Source organism: Coenobita brevimanus, chromosome 78, assembly GCF_032717465.1.
Source record: "Coenobita brevimanus isolate Jiangsu-jjx chromosome 78, ASM3271746v2, whole genome shotgun sequence".
Taxonomy (NCBI): domain Eukaryota; kingdom Metazoa; phylum Arthropoda; class Malacostraca; order Decapoda; family Coenobitidae; genus Coenobita; species Coenobita brevimanus.
Genome location: NC_137031.1, coordinates 42,382,751 through 42,398,135, shown reverse-complemented (window position 1 = coordinate 42,398,135; position 15,385 = coordinate 42,382,751). Strand labels below are relative to the sequence as shown.

The window sequence follows — 15,385 nt, the reverse complement described above, 5'->3', positions numbered from 1 at the left end:
TTCTTTAATCATTTATTTATTTATTTATTTGGGTTAGGAGGGACCTTTCGAGCCGCAATGGGGTTAGATAATCATAGTCCTTATCAACCCCTTCACCACGAGATCACCCCTTATGGTAAATAAAAGCAACTGGCAGAAACACGAAAAAGAAAAAAAAAGTGACCTACTCTCATACTTAAGTCAGTCCAGATCATAAGCCAGGCAGGGTCAGTTCAGTGAAGTTAAAAGTAACACCAGTCAGTCAAAATAAACTTCATGAAAAAACTGCTGAATATATGTAGGAAGATCGAATTATTCTCAGTACACCGCTAGCTGATTGGCATTCTTCTGTCACAACCGCAAGTCAGTCCATATCACAAGTCAGGTAGCATCATTTCAAAGAAGTCAGTGAGAATACACTGTACATAGTGAAGGATTAACTGAGTAATGCATGTAGATCAGTCAAGGCCACAAGTAAGGCACCGGGATTTCAGTCGTCAAAAACACAGGTCAGTCAAAATATCACTAATGAAAGAACTACTATCACATACGTAAGTCATTTCAGTCAGGCACCTTAAAATTCAGTAAAGTCAGAAATACAAGTCAGTCAACGCTATCCATAATGTAAGAACTACAAAGTATACAGTATAGGAGAATGAGAGATCAGGTCGACTTCAGGTGTTGGGTAAGAGTATTCATTTGACACAGAACTGGTGGGTAAATGGGTAGGGTCAGGTAGGTAAGGTTTAGGCAAGGACACATGTAAACGTACCTGTACCTCCAGGATATCCTATTAGGTCAAGGAGGTTACACGAGAGGCTTGTATTGAGTTTACTACATATACAGTATATAGTACTGCAGGAGTCTTAGCTTGGCCCTCTAGGCTCTCAACTCTCTCACGGACGGGACAACTTTAGTACTCTATGCCAGTGAGTCAGGTGATGTTGTATAACTGAGAGTGAGTTGTAGGAGCCTAAGAGTAGTGATTGGATAAATCGGTCAGAATAGGTGAAGGTAGATGAGAGAGTAGGTCAGCTTTGGGGATCATCAACTGCCCATATCACACTCTCTGTACCCATTTCTTATATAGTCCACATGGGTAAGGAGACGATAGGTAAGGTATACGAGTAGAGCAGGTCAGGGTCTGGATGAGTGATGGGTAAGGCGTAAAACAGGTCGGTGGGTAAGGCGGATGGGAGGCAGACTCGGGCAGACTCACTAGGCAATCGGTCAACCCCCGGACACCGCATATATCAACAATACACATAATAATATCACAGGTTCATGAAATACGTCACGTTGGACACCTAAGTTCATGGGGAGGGGAGGGGGAGGGGCGGGGGGACTCATGGGAAAGGGGGAAGGGAAGACATGGGGTGGTAGGGGGGAAGGGGAGGTCTTAGGAGAGGGGGGGAGGCTTGCTAAAAATAAGTTCAGGGGACAGACTCCAGGTTATATATTGGAGGAGAGATCTTGATAGACGTCGCAGAGATAGGGGTTGGGGTTGGGAGGGGGAACTAGGAGGGGGGCTAAATGGGGAGAGGGGGTTTGCGACTGGTGGCTGGTAACAGGTTGTGGTAAAAGGGGGGGAGGGAGGTGGGGGAACCGACCCTCACCCCTCCAGGCACAAGCGAGTGACTGGTAACATCAGTGTGGGGTAACTAACTCAAAATGGGGGATGGGGAGGGGAGGGGGCGAGCACCAAGGGGAAAGTTTGGGGGAAGAGGGGTGATGGACATTTTGGGGACATTAGGGCACCTTATAGCAGCACTCTGGGGGGGAACAGGGACATTTCTTTCTCTCTCATTCACTCGTTCACTCTCACTCACTCACTCACTCATCACTCAGCTTGATGGACACATAATTCGCCACTTGCTGCCAAAAGCGAAGAACCCTCATGTTGACGATATCCTCAAGTCGGGCGGGGCATTTTGGGTAGGCCACATGACACACGTCCTCGGCCGTCTTGCCCTCTTCTCTTTTGCCCTTCCACATGTCCTCCCACTCCGTCCTTTGCCTGGCCTCCTCCCTGGCAGCCGCCGCGCCCCTCTCGGCTGCCCAGTAGTACTTGAAGAAGCGAAAGACGGCTGGGTGGTAGGTCTTCGGCCGGGTTAGAGACTCGCTCTTCCTGCAGACAAAAGACAAAGGGATGGTGAGGCAAAAGGGAAGGACAGTAAATTTACGTTTTAGAAATAGATCTATGTACACTATTATGTCTTTATATACTTGTATGTATAATAATCATTTTTCCCGGAGGTAACAAGAGAAGAACCAGATTTGAAGGGAAAAGCTGCGATATAAAGAGAAAGCATATCCATCTGTGTCAGTAATTTTCGTGGATGGGTCAGGTTAGACACAAAAGACAGGAGAGTCCCAGAGTAAATAGTGTTATGTTCAGCGCACTGTCGGGTTCAGTAGTTCTGTGTAGAGTCAGGCTCAAAAGTTCCTCTATGCTGTTTCGAAACTGTGGACGGGGTGATGTATAAATATATGAACCTTCATCTACAGTATGTTAAGTATTGAAAACTGGATGAAGCTGATTACATATTTGAGTTCTGAGCGTGTAGCCATGAGCCATGTGTTAATTGTGTATGTGTATGTGAGAGAGAGAGAGTGGGGAAAGAGGGTGGGGGGGGACAAAAAATGTTTAAATATCAGAATCTCTAACACTCAATCCCCTCTGTGTCAAAAACTGGGTGAAGCTGTAAACACATTGAAGTTTTGTCGAAGTGCTGTGGCTTGTGATGGCTTTACGGATGTGTGTGTGTGTGTGTGTGTGTGTGTGTGTGTGTGTGTGTGTGTGTGTGTGTGTGTGTGTGTGTGTCGGCATCCATCACACGGCGGAAGGGCTGAGCGTAGCGGTGTCGCGCGCGGAAATAAAAGCGGTACCCAATCACACTCCATTTGCTCGACCGCCAATACGTGATCGCCAGTCGGGCCTACCGTTTGACTGCGCCGGCCTGAGCTAATACTGACAACGGTACACGGGAGGGGGGGGGGGAGGCAGGGTACACTTAACCCTTTGACTGACAGAATATAAGCTTTTCATCTGGTTATACTTAGCTTAAAATTCGTCTACTGCTACGGTACCCTGATTGACCTAGAGCTGATACTGAAAACGGTACAGAAGGAGGGGGAGAGAGAGGTGTATTTTTTAGCCCGGTAACTAGGAGAATTTAAGTTATAGCCGGAATTTCTCGCAGCTTAATAAAATCGTCTGATAGCATTATTGAACGTGACTGCTGGACGGAAAAGGACGGGGTTGAGAGGCACGTAACCTCTTGATTGGTAGGATTTCTGTTTAAAATATCGTTTGGTGTTAGCTTACCTGTGCAAAATCATAAATAAATCTAAAAATGAAAGCTATACGAAGGAGAATGACAGTGGAAAGCTAAAAGGAAATCAGGGAAAAACACCAGAAGAAAATTGAGAAAAAGAATAAAGCTGGAAAAATGAGAGAAATATTGAAAAACTTAAATAGGAAAACAGCTAAATGGAGAAAATCAAGGGTAAAAGATATGTTGAGAAAACTTTGGGAAGTTGAGAGAACGAAAAAAAACGACTGAGTGTAAATTAACGAATATCTCACGTTAATTAAGACCAAATGCAGAATATAAAACTAAGAGAGAGAGAGGGAGAGAGAGAGAGAGAGAGAGAGAGAGAGAGAGAGAGAGAGAGAGGGAGAGTGGGAGGGGTGGAGCAAATTTAGACAAGAGTACTAAAAGCGACAGGAATACTAATGAAGGTGCTTTGCCTCATTAAAATCCGCGGCGGCGAGAGGTGCAGTAGAGGTGAGTGTGTGTGTGTGTGTGTGTGTGTGTGTGTGTGTGTGTGTGTGTGTGTGTGTGTGTGTGTGTGTGTAATGTTTTGTGCTTCAGAGGATGTGTGTGTGTGTGTGTGTGTGTGTGTGTGTGTGTGTGTGTGTGTGTGTGTGTGTGTGTGTGTGTGTGTGTGTGTGTGTGTGTAATTTTTTGTGCTTCAGAGAATTGTGTGTGTGTGTGTGTGTGTGTGTGTGTGTGTGTGTGTGTGTGTGTGTGTGTGTGTGTGTGTGTGGTGAGTCAGACTTTGGGTACATACACATTAAAACCCACACAGACACCCATGGGTATAAGGTATTCCAGTGTGCTATTCTCTCTCTCTCTCTCTCTCTCTCTCTCTCTCTCTGTCCTGATATAGTAGTTCATTTCATGTTCATTTAATCTTATTTCTTATTCTGTCATTTCTTAGTCTAATCTCTCTCTCTCTCTCTCTCTCTCTCTCTCTCTCTCTCTCTCACACACACACACACACACACACACACACACACACACACACACACACACACACACACACACACACACACACACACACACACACACACACACACACACACCAGACAAAAACTTGCATCCAGTATAATCACTAAATTTATGCTAATGTTGCTGACACCTGCTCCCTTTGCTAATGTGCAGGTGTGGTCAGATGTGCACACCTGTATGGAGTGATCGGCCTGGCACCTGTCGATCACATGTGTATTCTCATTATGGCGGATAGATGGATGGATGGATGGATGGATGGCTTGGTAGGTCATGATGGATTGGTAGATGGATTATTTGCAAAGGATTGATGGATAATTGGATTGATGAATGGATGGTGGATCGTGATGGATGAACTGGTGGCGAATGATGGATGGATGACAGGATGGTGGATGGATTGGTGGGTCATTATGGATTGATGGATTGATTGGTGGCGAAGGATAGACGGATGGATGAATAGACCTGTGGCGAGAGATTGGTGGATGGATGGTATGATGGTGGAGTGATTAGGTAGATAGACATTGATAGATAGATAGGTAACGTGCACAATACTACCAGCATATAGTTCAGATAAGTGGCTAGTGTCAACCTACTAATAGTTTTTGAAAATTTTTAGTAGTAGCAGCGGATAGTCCAAGTAAGTGGTAGAGTCAGATAAGTGGATAGTCAGATAGTAGCCTGGTTCAAATAGTAGTACCAGCGGATAGTCCAAGTAAGTGGTAGAGTCAGACAAGTGGATAGTCAGATAGTAGCCTGGTTCAAATAGTAGTAGCAGCGGATAGTCCAAGTAAGTGGTAGAGTCAGACAAGTGGATAGTCAGATAGTAGCCTGGTTCAAATGACTGGATAGTTGAGATGAATAGTGGAAAGGATAGTAGTTATGCAAGTGTACAGTTAGACCAGCTGTCCACGTGTCCACTGTGATAAGTTGCTAGGTCGCTCCCTCTCTCCCTTTCTCCTCCTCCTCCTCCTCCTCCTCCTCCCGTCTATCCCTTTGTAAGATAGACGTTACATTGTGGATAGTGGTACCAAGGCCGCCATGTCTGCGGTGCCGTCCCTCCCCCATCTACCGCCCCCTTCCACTCCACCCCATCCCCCTCCTATCCACTCTCTCCACCCGTTCCTATCCCCCACCCATCCCGTTCTCCTTATCTCCCCCTACCCCTATCCCTCGTTCCCACCCATTCCTAAATCCCTTTACCCACCCATCTATCCCTCCCACCTGCCCCACCCTATCCCCTTTGTCCCCCACACTATCACACCCCGTCCTATCCCTCCACCCACCCCTATCCCTCACACAGCAGACACTCGATATTATATTTGTAAACATTCTTGGGCTTGAATTGTGCATGAGACTATTGATTTACTTTCACAGTACATCAACCATACATTCCCAAACAAAGTTAATAGTAATCTGAAAAAATATGAAAAGCAAAAAATAGTTCTGATAAACTACCGTGGATACCCGAATATCTAGAAATTGCTTAAGATCCTTTATAAGTAAGAACCTTGCTCCCAGTCTCACCCTCCTCCTCCTCCCCATTATTTTGTATGTATTGTATCTCTTTACCCATTTCCCCAACCTCCATTCGTTTGCATTTTAATCTTTCCATCCCTCCATCTATCTAGGATCTTTCCAAACGCACTCATTTGCATTTTCATCCCCATGCATCTGTCCCTCATCTATTCATTTGTCTAGCCACTCTCCTAACACCTGTTCATTTCTTTTTCATCCCCACCACCTCTCGTCTGCCCTTCATCCATCCATCATTTTAATTTCTTTTTCATCCCCATCATCTTTCATATTTCTATCCCTCATCCACCCATCTCTATAATTTCCTTTTTTTTTTTTTTCTTTATCCCCATCATCTCTTAAGTTCTATCCTTCATCCATCCTTCTCTTACTTTCCTAACTTCTATCCAGTCCCTATCTCGCATGTTCTATCCCTCAGCCCTGTATAACTCATCCCCCACACACCATCCTCCTCCCCCTAGCTTGTGTCTCCATCTACCCTCATTCCTATCCCCTATCCAGCTGTATTCTTAACCCCTTCAGTCCGCAGACCTACTTTTAATTAGTCTCCACCTGTTACACAGGTGAAGGCCATTGTTTTCCCTGGTATTATTATTATTCCCTCCTCAGAGTCTCGCGACGATTCCAGGAGAACCGGACACTGCGCAGGGAATCTGAAGGGCCCAGGTTATGTGTCCTGGCATGAGCCATTGCTAATAGAAAAAAAAATACAAATCCTTTACGTGCAGTGGAAGGGCATGTCAGAAAGAGTCATATCAATATTACGTTTGAACGAAAAAAGTTGGTCTTGTCTCCTGGAGATTTCAGTGCGCCCTGTGCAAGGAATCTGAACGACCTAGGTTATGTGTTCTGGTATGGGCAATTGCTGATAGAAAAAACATCCAAATCTCCTCAATGGGTTCAAAATCAATGTAAGAAACAGTAGGTGTAGACCAGTGACTATCCGCGAGAGAGTTACAGTGTTCTGGTTACGTACTTGCTACTACTAGACGATTTTGCTCAGCTTAAGGGGAGAGAGAGAGAGAGAGAGAGAGAGAGAGAGAGAGAGAGAGAGAGGAGTGAAGGGGGTTTAGTGAAGGCTATCTCCAATTCCTCCAGTTTAGTCTCCCCTAAGCTGAATAAAGCCGTCTTGACTTTGGAACAAACAAAATGACGTCCTCTGTCTGAAGTTGTTAACCTCCATCCGCCATCCCTCCGTGCTAGCCCCATCCGTCCTGATCTTATCTCCCTTCTAACCACTTACCCACCACCTCATCCACCTCTGTTCTTCACCCCATCAACCCGTAAGTCCTTTCCTAAGCTGAATAAACAAGAGTATAATTGCCCTGGGACCTGCGGCGTGACTCTTGTTTCAAACAGTTTGCTGTAAAAAGTACTAGCCATGTCAAGTAACCTTATATGGGACCAGTTTTATATCTCAGTGGGCTTAAATGAAGAACTTTTACTAAAGTTGCTGCTAGATGGCGCCACCACAGGTGTCAGCTGACAGCAAATTTGGATTCACCATGTCAAATAACCTTCCATGAGACCGCCTTTATGTCTCAGTAGGCTTAAATTAAGCACTTTAAGTTGTATCTAGATGGCGCCACCGCAGGTGTCAGCTGATGACAGATTTGGATTCTCCATGTCAAATTACCTGATATAGTAACACTTTCATGCCTCCAAAGGCCTCCTTTTATCAAATCCGCCGGAAGCGGAAGAAGAAGAAGGGAAAGAACTCTGGCCACTCATTGGCCTGCTGGCTATCGCCGCAGGTAAAAACATGTGGGCTGGTTTTATCTTGCATACCGATTTATTTTTTAGATACGGCTGGGTAATATCCTTTTGTACACTGTTCATGCAGAGTATGGTGATAGCAGAATGATTTAAGTAACACAAGACGGCAAGGTGTAATAAGCAAAATAAATCGCTGAGGAAGAGGTGTTAGGGAGGTTAACCGAGGAGAATACTGGCCATGGAACTAGTCAGAAGACAAAAACAGGTCCTCGGTAAGAATAGGCTAACCTCACCCCCCACGGCTTACTCCAGGCTCCATCCCACGTGATCATATCCCACATCTAACCACTCTTCCCTCCGTCCTCCTCCCTCCCTTACCCCCCACCCTTCTCCTTCTCCTCCCCCTACCATTCTCGAACCTTGCCCCACCTCCTCCTTCCTTTCCCTCATCCTTCTTCATCCTCCCTTACATCTTTCACCCTCTCCCCCACCTCTCTTCATCCTCCCTTACATCTTTCTCCTTCTCCCCCACCTTTCTCCGCCCTCCCTTACCTCGCTCCCTCTCCACCACCTTGCTCCACCCATTCCTTCACTTCTTTCTCCTTCTTCCCCTTCCTCCCCCTCCCCCATCCTCAACTGCATCCACCTTCCTTCTCCCTCTCCTTCACCGTTATCCGTCTTTCCTCCTCTCTGTCTTTTTCCCCTTGCTTCTTTACATTCTTACTATCTCTCTTAACTATTTTCCTCTCCTCTCCCCTTTTTGCCTCCCCCTCTCCATATTACTTTCCTCTCCCCCAGTGCCATCCCTCCTTCCAGTTTCTACCTATCCCTTCTTCCACTTTCTCCCAATCCATCCTTCCAAGTAACCTCGCATCCCTATCCTAAATCCACGATCACTCCTTCCCCCCCTCTGTCCCCTTCACCACTCTCCTTCTGTCCCCCACATAATCCCTCTACCATCATCAGTCTGTCCCACTTTGTCTCTTTACTGTCTCTGTTGCTGGGTCTCAGGGAACGGGTTGACTTGCCTGTGCCCAGAGAAGGATGCATAAAAAAAGTTCTCTCCTTTTTTTTTTTTTTTTAATCTTACTGTTCCTACATCTTCCTATTCTAGCATTTCCATTTTCTTGCCAGTGTTATCATTTTCATCATCATCATCATCGGCTTTTAAGCAGAATTGTTGTTGTTTTGTTATTATTATTATTATTATTATGATGATGATGATGATGATGATGATGATGATAAGGAGGATGATAAGTGAAAATCAACACACCAATAACGTCTCATATATATATATATATATATATATATATATATATATATATATATATATATATATATATATATATATATATATATGCTAGTATATTATTATGTAATGTGACTGTTTTCCTAATTGAATATCCAGTGACGTCTTCCTCCCTTCCTTCCTGAGAGAGAGAGAGAGAGAGAGAGAGAGAGAGAGCAAATGTCCAGATCCATAAACTGTGTATATAATCAGGTTTTTCCCGTTCATCAGCGTCTAGTCACTTCTGTATGTTGCATTCAGCTGCGACTGTTTGATCAAACCCCTTCAGCCCAAGGACGTTTATTTTCCCCCTTGCCGCTGCCATACGATATTATTCAGTTCACCAGAGCACCCAAATAGTGAAGGAGTTAATAAGACTGTAGCTAACCCCTCCAGTTCACAGCATCTCTCACTGGAGCTGACTATAAATCGTCTGAAGTCAGCAAAAATATACTGAAAAAAGGACGTCATGTGTTGCTTACAGTTCGAGGAGATCTTATATATTAAATTATTGTTGTCACCAGACGATATTTCTCACACCTGGAGAGACGTCTTGAAGGGAGGGAGATCAAAAACCCGCTCTAGAAACCGCCTTTGCAACTCTCCATCCTAGAATTTTTCCCGTCAGCTGAAGAAAATCGTCTGGCGGTGGCAAGAAGGCGGTGTCAAAGAAGGAATCGTCAGTGAAAGGGTTTATGGTATTGGTCTTTCTGTGCCTGACTTCACTCGCCCTCAGGACGTCAGTGGATGAAGTGTTGTGATGCCTTTGGGGTCGGCTTCCGCGTGGCAACTAAGAAATGGACCGGGAGGGGGGAGGGGAAGGGGGTGAATGGAGGGGAAGGGAGGGGAGTCGACCTTGTGAGTACCCCCTCTCTCCCCCTCCCCTTGTCCTCCTCCCACCTATCCTTCTTACAACTACTCCCCCCTCCCCCCCCTCTCTTACTATCTCTGGCGCCGGGTAATTTCTCTCTCTCTCTCTCTCTCTCTCTCTCTCTCTCTCTCTCTCTCTCTCTCTCTCTCTATATATATATATATATATATATATATATATATATATATATATATATATATATATATATATATCACAACCATTGTTACTTCTCAGTTGTCCAATAAGTAAATGAAATAGTGGAGATAACTGAAATAAAGTAGTAGTATTGAACGAAAATCTTCGTGGGATATATACCTATTCTTCTTCCCCATTCGTCATGTCTTTAAGTCTCGCCCTTCTCAACAGTCTTCCGTCTCCCTCCCTCCTTTCTACCCTTCCATCCTCCTGTCCCGTTCATCTCCCTTTCGTCCTTCTTTTTCCCCCTACCTTCTCTTCCCTGTCCTCCTTTTCTTCTCTCTCCTCGCCGTCTTCCCCTTCCCCTCATCCCTCATCTGGCCTCCTAGTAGATTATAGCACAACAGGCGGCCAGACAAGTTGGAGGGGGAGAGGGAGAGGGGGGGAGGGAGAGAGGGAGGGAAGGAGAAAGAGAGGGGGAGGGAGAGGGGAAGAGGGACGAGAGACAGCAAATCTGGAGGGATGCTGAAAAGAGTTAAGGGAATAGGAAGAAAAGGAGGTAGGAAAGTTGGAGATGAGAGAGAGAGAGAGAGAGAGGTAGAGAGAGAGAGAGAGAAAGAGAGAGAGAGAAAGAGAGAGAGAGAGAGAGAGAGAGTGGAGGACGACTGGTTGTGTGGAGACTTACTGTGAGAGGAGGATAAGACATTATTTTAATTTTCTGTCACATGACGGAGCTAGGCTACTCCCACGCATGAAACTTATGTCGTAGTTCCGTGAAATTCGACTAGCCTTAGGTAGGAATCAGTCTCCTTGGTTGCTATTCAAACCCACCTTCCCAGTCTGATTACACCTGAGCAATCGACAAAGCTGAAAGGGGCATAGGGAATTTAGCCAGGTAAGAATAAATGCACTATAGCCAATTCCACCCAGCCACACACATCACCAGGTGCCGAGACGAACGCCTTCACGTGGTGGCACCGATTTAACTGAACTGCCGCGCTGCCCGTTTATGTAAGCGTCACTCTACCCCCTCCCTCTCGTCCCTCCCTCTCGTCCCCCTCTTTCTTGCCAGAGGAGGATGGTGGACTGCAGGAGGAGGACAGGTTCAGCCAGTAGTCCACCGAGTTCACCTTCATACAAGCCTGGAGTTGCAGCCACGACTGATAATACGAATACTGTTGTTCCGTCACTGCCGATCATTCCCAACACCACACCCACAGTCATACTCACAATCATAGCCAGTCACCCTCATTCATAGACAGTCACCCCGTCAGTCCCCCTTCACACAGTCACCCCATGCAGTCACTCATAAAGCACCCTCACAGTCAAACTCATTATTATCCCCACCTGCACTGTCGCCCTTTCCATCACATTCAACCTCACAGTCACAATCAGCCCCACATTCAGGCGTACAGTCAACAAGTAACCAGCCATCAAAGAGTACTAATCAAATGCAATCGGACACAATCACTTATTTTTTTCTACAGTCAGTGGCCAGCCCTGAGCAGAGACACGTGGCCTTCACATGTGTTGTCTGCCCAACCACTGCAGACAGGTTGGATAAGGAGAAGGGGAGAGAGAGGAGGGGGAAGAGAGAGAGGGAATGTGGAGGGATGCTGGGATGGATTAAGGGAATAGGGAGAGAGAGAGAGAGAGAGAGAGAGAGAGAGAGAGGAAGGTGAAGGATGTTGGATTAGGTTAAGAGAAACGGAAGGAAGGGAGAAAGAAAAGTCGAAGATCAGGAAGGAGAAAGGTGAGAAAAAATGGAGAGAAAATGGAAGGAAAGAACGCGAAGGGGAGAGACAGGAGGGAAGAGGCGGGGGAGGGAGGGAAGGGGAGAGGGGAGAAGTGGAAAGATGTTGGGATAGGTCAGGAAGAATGAAGGATTGCAAGAAAATTGAAAACAGTGAAGGCGAGAAAACAGAAGAGAAGGAAGGACGGAAGGAAGGAAAAGGAGTGAGAGAAGAGAGAGGGAAGGAGACTAGGGGGATGGTGGAGAAGGCGAACGATGATGAGATAGGTTAGGGAGGAGGAATGAGAGGAGGGTGTGAGGAAGAGGGAGGGGATGAGTGTGAGGAAAGGGGAAGGAAGGTGAGTGTGAAGGAAAGAGAGAGGCAAGGGGAGCAAAAAAAAAAAAGTGAAGGGGTAGGGAGAAAATTAATTATGACTAAAATAATGATTGAAGGGAGGGAGGTAGTTTCATCTCTTCCTTCCTTCCTTTTCCTTCTCTCCCAGCTCTTATTTCCTCCCCTTTCCTTCTTTCCTTTCCATTTTTCCCTTTCCTTGCTCACCTGTCCCCTCCTTACTTCCTACCTTTTCCACTGGCCTCTACATCCTTCCGTTCCCACTCATCCTTTCCATTTCCCCACAAGTCCTTCAACTTCTCCACCCCTCCATTCACTCCTTCCCATCCATCACCCATTCTCCACACTCCCTATTCTTATTCTCCCTCTCACTTATCACCCTCCCATCCATTGCCCCATTCAATACTCCTCTCCCTTCTCCCCTACACTAGCCTCCCCAACCTATCCCCTTTTTCCCCTACCCTCCTACCGACCTTTTTCTTCCCTTCCACCTTTATATCTCCCCTCTATTCCTCCCCCCATTCTCTACACCATTTCCCCTCTACCCTCTTTCATGCCAGACTCCCTGCCCTCTTTCTTTCTTCCCCACTCTCCCTCTCCCTTTATTGGCCCAACTTACACGTTTCTCCTCCCCCTCCCTTTCATCCCTTTTCCCCATTTCCTCCCCACTTCCCTCCCCTTCTCCCCTATCCCATTTCTCCACCATTCAGAGATCCCCCTGCCCATCCACCTCACCCCTATTCCTCTGTTCACCCTCATTAATCCGTCTCCCCACCATCAATCACCCCCTCTCCTCACCCCCTGACTGCCCTCACCCCCCCCCTCTTAATCCGTGGTGGGGGTCAGCAACGTTACCAAAATAGACACGAGTTATTGTCAAGCATGGAGACTTGATGGAATGTGGGCCTAGAGTAGTAGTGTGTGTGTGTGTGTGTGTGTGTGTGTGTGTGTGTGTGTGTGTGTGTGTGTGTGTGTGTCTCTCTCTCTCTCTCTCTCTCTCTCTCTCTCTCTCCAAAACATGAAGGCTTAGTCAACCACTCCACCACAAAAAAAAAAAAAATGTGGCATAGTATTATTATTTTTTTTCTCTATGTAAATCAGGAGAGTAATCTTGCGCAAGGGGCGACTAAATGGCGGTTGGGGTTTTGCTTAGTCACCCCTCTCACCCCTCCTCTCACTCCCTCTCCCCCCTCTCACCCCCTTCCCCCGCCACCCCTCTCACCCCCCACTCTCCCCCTGTCTCACTTTGCCTATCTGTTTATGTCATATCCTCCTCACCACCCTTCTTTCCTCCCGTCCCCCTCAACCCCTCTCCCCACGCACCCCACTTCTCTCCTCCTATTCTCCCCTTCCCCACCATCTCCTTCTCCTCTCTCTCCGTTTCACTCCTGCCTCGTTAATCTTACGTTCTCTTCTCCTTACCTCTCTCTTGGCCTCTAACCCTCTCCCCTCCTTCCCTCTCCTGCCTCAAAACCTCTTCCCTCCTCCTCCTCCCTCTCATTTCTATCCACCTTCCCTTTCACTTCTTCTCTCCCTCCTTCCCCTTCCCTCCCGTCCTCCTTTCCCTCTCCCCTTTCTCCCTCCAGCTCCTCCTCTTCTCCCTCAGTCTAGCCTCTCCTACTACGAGTACCTTCCCTCCACCTTCCACTTGCCTGTTCCTCCCTCCCCCCCCTCTGAGCATCCTCTCCTCTTCCCCCTCCCACCTTCCACCCTTTCCAAGCCACTCCTTCCTCCTCCCTCCCTCCAACAACCTTCCCCTGGACTCTCCCTTCTTTCCTCCATCTCTTTCTTCCACCTCCTACCAGTCATCTTCCTCCCTGCACCTCCTTTCGATTCTTCTCTCCCTCTTTCCATTCACCCGATCTCTCCTTTCCTCCCTCCCCCTTTCCCCTCCCTTCCCTCCCTCCCTCCCAGGTGCTGATTCGGTTATGTAATGTTACCACGTGTCACCCTTCCCTCCCTTTCTTCCTCCCTCCTTCCCTCCCCTCTCGCTCCCTCGTTTGCATCCTCTCTCTCTCTCTCTCTCTCTCTCTCTCTCTCTCTCTCTCTCTCTCTCTCTAAATTAGATATCATTATTTATTATTATTTGTGTGGCAATGTGGATATCAGACCGACTCTGTTTCACTCTCTTATTAAAGAAAAGGAAAAGAAAGCTGAACACCAGAAAGGCAAGATTAAGGACCTGACATTTACAGACGGTAGAAAGACGCGCGGACAACAGTAAGACTCAGTGCCAGGTGCAATATACAAAGACCAACCGTAAGACATAAATAGCAAGACTCGAAGGCCAAGAGTAAGATGCGATACTATCAAGAAGACTAAGAAGCAGGACTCAGGCTCTAACACTAATACCCAAGGCCAATCGCAAAACACAAGGGGTTACTGACATGAGGAACGCTATAGGACGAGATGAGACAGAGGCGTGTATACAGCAGGGAAGGGCAACAGTGAGACTCAGCAGCAAACAGTAACCATCAACAGTAAGCTAAAGGGACACAGTTAGACTCAAAAGTAAGCCAGCAGTCAAGGGAAGCAGTAGGACTCAACAGTATGCTAACACTCAAGGGGGCCGTCAGAACAGCATACTCACTTGAGGGGCGCCAGGACGAGGTGGGAGAGGGGCGTGTAGTGGGCGGGGGAGGCGGCCAGGCGACAGATGGCACGCAGGCGGCAGTCGTCGTCATGCACGCCCAGGTAGTGGAAGTAGGCGTCAACCCGCGACAGGAGGGGGCCGTACCTGAGCAGGGGGCGAGGCACGGACGGTTAGGCACGGTAGGTAGGATAAGAGTGAGGCAGGGGACGACTTAGGTAGGATTAGACAGGGTATAGAGGTTAGGGATTGGATTAGTATAGGATTAGGCATGAAAAACGAAATTAGGAAGAGGGTAAGGTCAGGCACATTAGTCAGGATTAGGCAGAAGTAGGGGTCAGACATGGTAGGCAGCGATAGGAATAACATAGAGATAGGTATAGTAGGCAGGGGATAGTCAGAGGAACGGCAGGATAAATGAAATCGGTTGGCAGTAGTAAGAATAAGACAAAAACAAAATGTCATCTTACTAAAGTGTTAATGGGAATTATTTTTAACCTCTTCCCTACGAGGGGTCTCTTCTAAGCTGAATTAAAGCGTTTGGGGATAGCACGAATGAAGGAATGCGTCATCGTACTGAAGGGTTAAAGGGACTCCATATCTTTCCCTCTCTTTTATCCTGTACAGTCGCGAACAAAAATCCTCTTCTTATTTCACCTTGTCTCCTTCACACTTTCCTCTGCTGGCTAATGTTCGTAAGCTGAATGAGTCTTGTTTTATTTTTCTCTGTCCATAGATTTTTTTTATTTTTATTTTTTTTTAAATAATGCGTCAGGGAGGAAAGTGACGGACAAACCATAAGTGTGAAGTAGACGCTGTGAAATAGTAGGGAAACTTTTGTCTCCGACTGTACTTAAACTTTTTTCCCCTCTCCCTCCTTACCTGGGCCTTTTT

General features: G+C 46.8%; 1 pseudogene; it reads right to left on the bottom strand.

Moving 5' to 3' along the window:
• Window positions 1–1,812: 1,812 nt before the first annotated feature.
• LOC145408836 (uncharacterized) overlaps window positions 1,813–15,385 on the bottom strand; it is a 32,464-nt pseudogene continuing 18,891 nt past the window's right edge.